At 40.5% G+C, this 7,923-nt stretch overlaps 1 long non-coding RNA gene across 1 annotated transcript; it reads left to right on the top strand.

Annotated features, from left to right (window-relative positions):
- Positions 1-230: 230 nt before the first annotated feature.
- Positions 231-1,425, top strand: LOC118290958. The gene is made up of 3 exons (XR_004786513.2): positions 231-483; positions 1,034-1,123; positions 1,366-1,425. It is a non-coding gene; the product is annotated as an uncharacterized LOC118290958 (long non-coding RNA).
- Positions 1,426-7,923: the final 6,498 nt, after the last annotated feature.

Below are 7,923 nucleotides of genomic sequence, written 5' to 3'. Positions count from 1 at the left end.
AAAGCGAGTAAATCCTCATAGAGCCCCATGTTAAAATGCCCAACTTTACAGCAGAATTAAACATGTTTACAGCCTGGTTCAAAAAACGGTTTTGGTCCCAATGGCTGAACCCCCCCCCCCCCCCCCCCCCCCCCCCCCCCCCCCCCCCCCCCCCCCCTCGTGACAACTCTGAGAGGGGGTGATTTTTTTTTATAACTCCCCCATTTATATTATATTAAGGTTTGAAATTCAGCATAATTAGGGGCGTGGAAAGTTGATTGACAGGTGACGCCGCTGTTTGTTAGCTGCTCGGTGGCAGCGCTAGCCGGTGGCAGCGCTAGCTGTAACCAGAGCTAATCTCTGGTCATTGAACGGGACTTCTCGACCGGCGCGTCGGAGCCTTGCGGAGAACATTTCCAGCTACTACCGGATGAATAATCCACCTGCCCTGCGATCAGTCGTCCCAACAGAGAAGTCCAGGAAGCTTGCGCTCCTGTTGTTTCGGTAAGTCAAAAGATGGTGTTGTTCTGTGTTTGCAGTAATAAGTGGGTGTCAGTGTCTGCGATCGGTACCTGCTTGTTAGCTTAGCTTGCTAATGCGCTTCTCAGCCAGCTAGCCTGGGGTTAGCCTGGAGCGAGACTCTGTCTCTGCTGACAAGGCTAGTGGGACCAACACGACATGACACCGACATGAGCCGATTAACAGGCGTCTGCGTGTGGATGGTAAATATGGTCCACCACGTTAAATATGAGCAATGCAATGTTAACGTGACATTAATGCAACTGTCAAGTTACATTAAGGTGTTTGTAATGTAGTGTTCATGTCACATATCAGCATTGTTTCAGAAGATACCGTTAACATAGAGTATGTGGTGTGTTGTTGGTTGTGATGGAGTTTTTTTATTGCGCCTGTATGGTCACTTAAAATGAAACAGAAGAACACAAGCAGTTTGATTCATATGTTTTACTAAAACCAACACGATAGATAATTAGGATGCAGAAACAGACTTGTTGTGATCGCCTGGACAAGGTTTGTCTGTGTTGTTTTCCTGCAGATGATCCAGACAGACTGGACCAGTGGAAGCTCAACATGAGGCAGAACCTAACTGACCTATCACTTCACACTGACCCTAGGTCCACATATGGTTTGTGAATAACTTAATTGTCATATTTTTCCTAAGTCAAACATGATAACAATGGTCCCCATAAGTTTTGATAACAATTAAATATTGTATACATACTGTACTGTACATTCACTGTGTTGGTAGAACTCTGTTAAATCTAAAACTACATTCAAATACAGTTGAATATCTACAGAACACAAGCACACAAACCTCTTTATTTACAAACGTGTCTTACTATTTTTTATTTGTGTCTTTGTTATTAGGGAAGGACCTGCCTGAAGGAGTCCACTGTGCTGACCATGTTCTGTCTCCAAGAGCAAAGAAGAAAAATTTATCACTCAGTTCTTATCATTACATGTACTGTTACACAGCTTTTAAAATATATTTAAATCACACAAACATGTTATTGCTTCAGGTTTTATCTGTAGTGTATGAGTTATTTGTCAATTAATAGTCAGATTTGAATGTGAAATCTCACATATTCAGTCAGTATTAAAGACAAAAATAATTTAAATATAAACATAATTTATTAGCCAGAACCAGAAGTTATAGATTAACTCTCAGATTTATTTTTAGTGAAGGTAGAAAACACAAAAAGGTGGACAATATTAAAATTAAAGAACACATTTAATATACAGACTGGGCCTGTGCAAGCAGTAACAGCTGAGCTCAGAATGAGCCCAGAGGTGCAGAGTCCATGTGGTGGGAGGAGAAGGGGATACAGTGTGGGACTGTAGGGGAAGAGCAGAGGTAATAAGTGTTGTAGCTATAGTTGGTATTTTTTATCAACATTGATGAACATAAAATAAACTCAACATTGTCCATGAAAGTCAGGGACATACAGACTTAACAAAGTGTGTCCTGAAGGCCAAATTCAATAGCAGTGACACTGCCAACTGTAGCAGTTACAGGTCCCCTTCACAGGGTGCTGGAGGTGAGTCTGCTGCAGGTCGTCTTCATGTGGACCAGCCTGATGCTACTGATCTCCCTCAGGTTGTCGTCACCACAGTGGATGATGTGGACGTCAGCTGCTGCGCTTTCTCATGGAGTGGAAACAGATTGGAAGAAGACTTTTCCACCACAGTCCACCAGCCAAACACAGCACGCCAAGGTCTGCAGCTCTCTGGACACCTCGACGGACAAACTCATCACCACGTCTACATTGTGACTATAGGATTAAAATGAATAAGTGAGTGTGATAAATGCTTCAGATAATGAAAAATGTGAAGTCCTCTAAAGAGTGTAGCTCACATTTTTATGTTGAGAACACTGTTAAGTCACATCTGTAGGATAAAATGGAACTAAAGACCTACATCTAAGAATATAGATGACAGTCTGTAATACTTTATATTTTGACAGACTATATAACTGTAAAGTCAAACAGCAACGACTGGTACTGGATTGTTTTGTGCAGCAAGTGGAAGCATCACAGGTGAACTGAAAAACAACCAATGTGCTGGAAGTAATAAACATCTTGTAACAAATATAAAAGTGTCTTTCTTACAGTCATATTCAAAGTGATAATCTGGTACAGTAATGTCTATAGCAGTACAGGTAAGGAGGACTACCACGGACTTCTGTCAGTGTGAAAACTTGATCTGTGCACTGTTTACAACTGTGGTGTGGGGAATTATAGTTTTTATATTTTCTTGTTTGGTGTATGTGTTTATCCCTTAAGGCCAAAATAAATAAATAAACAACAATAATAACTAAGACTACAAGCCAGTGTCAATAAAATATTTACTGTATGCCAAGAACACTAAACATCACATGTAAGTCCTGTTTAGTTAATGTTTATTTGATTTCATTTTTTAGAATCAAAATATAGTGGTGCAAACTACCACTAATACAAATAAAAAAAACGTAATTTATAAAACTTATAATTTTAGTAACAAATATTTATTTCAAACGTTGTTCCAGTGTTACTTACCACATGTAACGTTGGCTGGGACGACTGGTACCAGAGCTCACGTTACCGCAGTCAGTACTGACCCGGTGCAGGCTCGGGGCCGCAGCTAGCCGGCTTGCACGTAGCCTAGCTTATTAGCTTAGCTCCTTAGCGTCAGCAAGCTGGGAAGCTTCGACGTAGGTGATGACGTTTCAGCGACCGGTCTGCATTCGGCCCACCTCTTTGTCCATATTTGGATTAGCCGAGTAAGGGAGGAGTCGATCCCTGCCAACATGGGGACGGCTGAGCGGCTGCGGAACCGCCCACTTTGGGCTTCAAAACCGGCCTGCAGAAACCAATGGGTGATGTCACGGAAGCTACGTCAATGTTTATACACAGTCTATGCTTTTGACTCACGGCTAAGTTCGGGGCAAATTATAATTATGCATTGAATCAACCCTGCAGTTTAATTAAACTAAATGTTATATTAACAAAAAATTCACAACAGTGATTGGCCGCTTAGCCTTCTACCCTGCCCCACAATACTCATGTGTCAGTATTAATCTATTGATGGCAAATATTATAATATCTGTCAGATGGAACATAGCAGTTATGTTATCAAATACTTTAACCACATTCTGCTCCCAATACAATACTAATGTACTTTAACTTTACTGTCAACAGCGAGTTTAATAAATTCCTTTACATACATCTTCATAGTTTTTGAAACAGAGTCTTAAAAGATTCTAACATAGATTAAAAAAGAGAAATGAAAAAGAGGTTTCATTTATTGCCAGTGTGCAGACCTTTATTCAATCTGCAAATGAAGAGCATGAGAGGAGCTATGCATGTACCCTGCTCACGGACTGTATATACCTCAATCAAGCAATTCATTTTTTAAATATTAAAATGAGGCAATTTCATAATGATTGTATCATAACATAATTTAAACCATATGATGATGAAGCATTGGTTAAGCTATAGATCTTGTCTCTAATGTTACTGGTTGCAAAAGGCAATGCCTTACTTACACTGCCTTACACTATATGACACCTGTCATTTTCTAACTTCATAGCGAGGTCATGATGACATCATTCATACCATATGCTCTAAGATAGTTTTTCGATCTATATAATCTTTAGGTCATGTCTATAAAAGCAACGGCAGCAATGATAACAGCACCAATTAAAAATAACATTAATAATGACAGTAATAACAACAATAATACTTCACTAACAAGGACCACACCCCTCGGTGAGGAATAACAATGTTTATTTAGGTGTACGAATATTGAGACAATGTAAAGGAGAAAAAAGGAAGGGGGAGGACGGGATTAAAGGTTGAGGGATGAAATGATGTCTGTAGTTTGTCTGGCGGAGTGTTTCCTCTGCGAGTGACTGTTCGTACGAATCTGCTTGGAGGTGAGGGCAGGCCAGAGCGTGGGCGTGTTGGATGTATGTTGCAAATATATACTGAGGGTGAAGCTCAGAGCGTCAGATGATATGTATTTTCGATGCGAGAGAGCCAGTAAGGTGGGAGAACCGGAGATGGGGAATATTCCGGTACATCGGGAGTGTCCTGATCATCTTCAAACAAGTCGCTGTCTGAAGGATTGAGGAGAAGTTCGTGGTCGGTGGCATACGGGAAGCGCGTTGCACGTCTGTCATGTCAAAGAGGGAGGAAATGGAACAAGGGAGCTTAAGCACTTTCTGTGCGGAATTTAGGTATTTTGAGGCCTGGCCCCTGTTTGTGAACTTTATTATTAAATTTAATTTGGTGGATCAGCATTCTAGACCTACGGCATTCTTTGTAAGAACATATTTTGTGCCAATGGAAATTAACCAATATCCATATGTGTATGTAGACGTTGCTGACACCTGACTCCTCCCGTTGTCAACCCACAGTCCCTCAACCTGCAGAAGAGCACAGCATGGATACCTATAGGCCTGTGTTACTCAACCATTCAGCTGTCAGCTGTCTCATAATGAGGGCACACTGCACTGTGATTTGCTTGAATAGATGTTAAAGATATGCAGTACCTTCTGTAATCAACCTAACACTTTAATATGCAATTGTTAAGAATACAGTCCTTCATCCATATGTTGTGCATGTTTTTTATTCCATACATCAAAACAAGAAGATAAAAATACGTGTTTATTAATTTGCCGTATCACTGAAAGAGATGCTCCAGGCTTGTATTCACCTATATTCTCTCCATTTGAATAACAGAAAAGCCTGGATATAATATTCACAGCTAATATATCTATTTTCTCCACCTCAATGAGCTTTATCGGATTTACAGGGATAATGCTGAGATTGTGCAGGCATGCAGGGGGGAAAAAAATGCAATACGCTTACGAGGGAGGAGAGTCCTGAACACAAATAAAATATAGCCTGAGGCCATATGTGCATATGTTTAAGTGGTTGTAAAAACCTATAATCAGAAGTATCATAATTCACCTGAATAAAAACAGATTGAAAATGTTTATGATTCAAAAATGAGATATCAACCACATTCACATCCCCTGGGACATCCACAAGAGCTAGGAAGAAGAAAAAAGATGAAAGGTAATGGACATTGAAAGGGTTAAAAAGAAAAAATCCTGAATGTTGATTAAATCCCACAACACCAAAGTTCAGAATGCAGCCAACACCATACAGACATGTTATCGCCTTGAGAGCCTGTCTCCTCGAAGGAACAGGAAATCTGCTATGAAAATGTCAATGTGCAGGTGGAAATGACAAGACAAAATAACAGGAACCCTGCACAGTGTTAGGACCTGATCAAACAACATGCAGTTGTTTTCAGTGAGAGGCACCTTTTTCCAGTTGTTTTCTACTGGCATTAACAACGAATAAAAAACACTCAAAGTCAGTCACCTTTTTTTCCCCGTTGGCCAATCCGATAAATTGCGAAACAGAAACAAGTGGTCACTGTTGCTGGATACCCGGAGCTATGACTTTACCAACCATGATCTGAACACAAAACAGCAGACCTGCGGGCAAATTCCTGCTGTACTTGAGATTTGAGGTCAGCAGTTTTCATGCAATTAAATTGCTGCAATAGTGAACTGGCAGCATACAGGTCATGGTTCGTGTTAAGCTGCTAGCTCACATTCTATGTCAATGTTCAACGTCTCCATAGAGAAGCTGCGGGACATATATGAACAAATTTTACCAAATGCCCCACTTTCCCCACTTTATCCAGGCAAAGCAACCTGTAAAACATTCTGTGTCTGATCGGGGTCAAAGGTGTGTCTGTTGTGTGGCAGATCTTAAGATGCTGAAAGGTTTGTGGTGAGGACATAAAGCAGTTTGGCCAGTCCTGGCAAACACAATGAAAAGCCAAGCTCAACTGAAAACAACGATGGGCGTGGAGGAAGGAGGAATCACCGGAAGCATCTCAATAGTGCTCACTTGTGTGGATGGAGTGTATTCTAGTCACAAAATGTCAACGCTTTGTAAGCACAAACAATTCAACACATTTGAAATCTCCAGGTTCACCCTGAAGACAAGACACTGGTGTATGATAACACAACATTGCATGTGCAGTGAAACAGAATGAGTGAAACAACACTGTCCAGTATCCTAGACAAGAGCCTGAATCAACACCATGAAAGAGACAATGTCAGCTGTCAGTGAACCACAGACCAGAACCACACTCTGGAAAGTGTGTGGTTCCATTGACGTGGGTTAGTGCAACCACAGACAGATCTAACATCAGAGACCATCTTCGGACAGAGACAGGAGTTGTGATCTCCTCCACTCATTGACCACGTTATCAACAGATGATCAACTGAACTGTCTTGATGGCAAATTGAGTATCTGACCGAATCTTGCGACAAGAATCTCCATCTCCTTTTTTCAAGGTCAAGTATGAACCCGCAAGTTCAGTCCAATTCAGCATTGAAACAACTGAAAGATTCTTAACAAAAAAAGAAACAGCACAAGCAAAAGAAACGTACAGATGTATTTGATTCAGTTACATTGTACAGAGCTGTGTGTCTTTCCTAAGTGGGTCAAACAAACATAATATCAAATAATGTCATTTAGAGTCGGTAAATGTATGTCTACTGACTGTGTGGTTTCTTCTAACAGCCACGTCCACACAGTCAGCAAAGAGAAGCTGAAAATTAGATTTCTCTTTTGGAGGAAACTCACTTTGATGTTTTCTCATTGAGTTACCCTGCATGAGCGCAATCTAGCAAACCAGCAAGGAAAAGAAGAGAGTATATACACCAAAGGTGCATGGCCAGACATCAAAAGCCTCATTTCAACCATACTGGAGCAATTTTTCCAAGTGATCCTCCTGTTAGTTTGCACTTAAATGTCTACTCTGTGGATGCATTCTGTGTGTGTGTGTGTGTGTGTGTGTCTGTAAATATGTGAATGGTGACTATGTTTGCAATATCAGCTCACAGCAAGAATATCCTTGCCTTAAATTTGAGCCTTGCTGCTGTCTGTAGACATTTACCTTGGCCTTCCTATGTTGGATTAGATTTCAGCATGCTATGTTTTAATAAGCAATAATTTTATATCAATGTTCTGGCTGCTTTTTTACTGTCTTTAGTACTTAGTGATGCCTCTACAATACAACTCAACAAACTTCCAAAGACTGAATATATGACTTCAATGAAATGAAATGGTAATTCCATCTGATTGTTAAGCCACAGCTTTACACAAATTGGTCAGGTGGCAAGTTCAACAGAAGTCATCCAATTGCATGTTCCACATCAGACCAAGACTGCAGACATAAAGTACACTTTGACACAGCAGTGCTTCTAGCTAAATGCTAAAGTCAGCATGCAAACCTGCCCACAGTGAAAATGCAACCATGCTGAAATGTTGCAGGTATAATGCTTACCATGTTGATGATTTTTGTTGAATATGTTTGCATACTAACATTTACTATTTTACGCTAAACACAAAGTTT

Source organism: Scophthalmus maximus, chromosome 12 (genome assembly GCF_022379125.1).
Source record: "Scophthalmus maximus strain ysfricsl-2021 chromosome 12, ASM2237912v1, whole genome shotgun sequence".
NCBI classification, from domain to species: domain Eukaryota; kingdom Metazoa; phylum Chordata; class Actinopteri; order Pleuronectiformes; family Scophthalmidae; genus Scophthalmus; species Scophthalmus maximus.
This window is presented reverse-complemented; position numbering and strand designations above follow the sequence as displayed.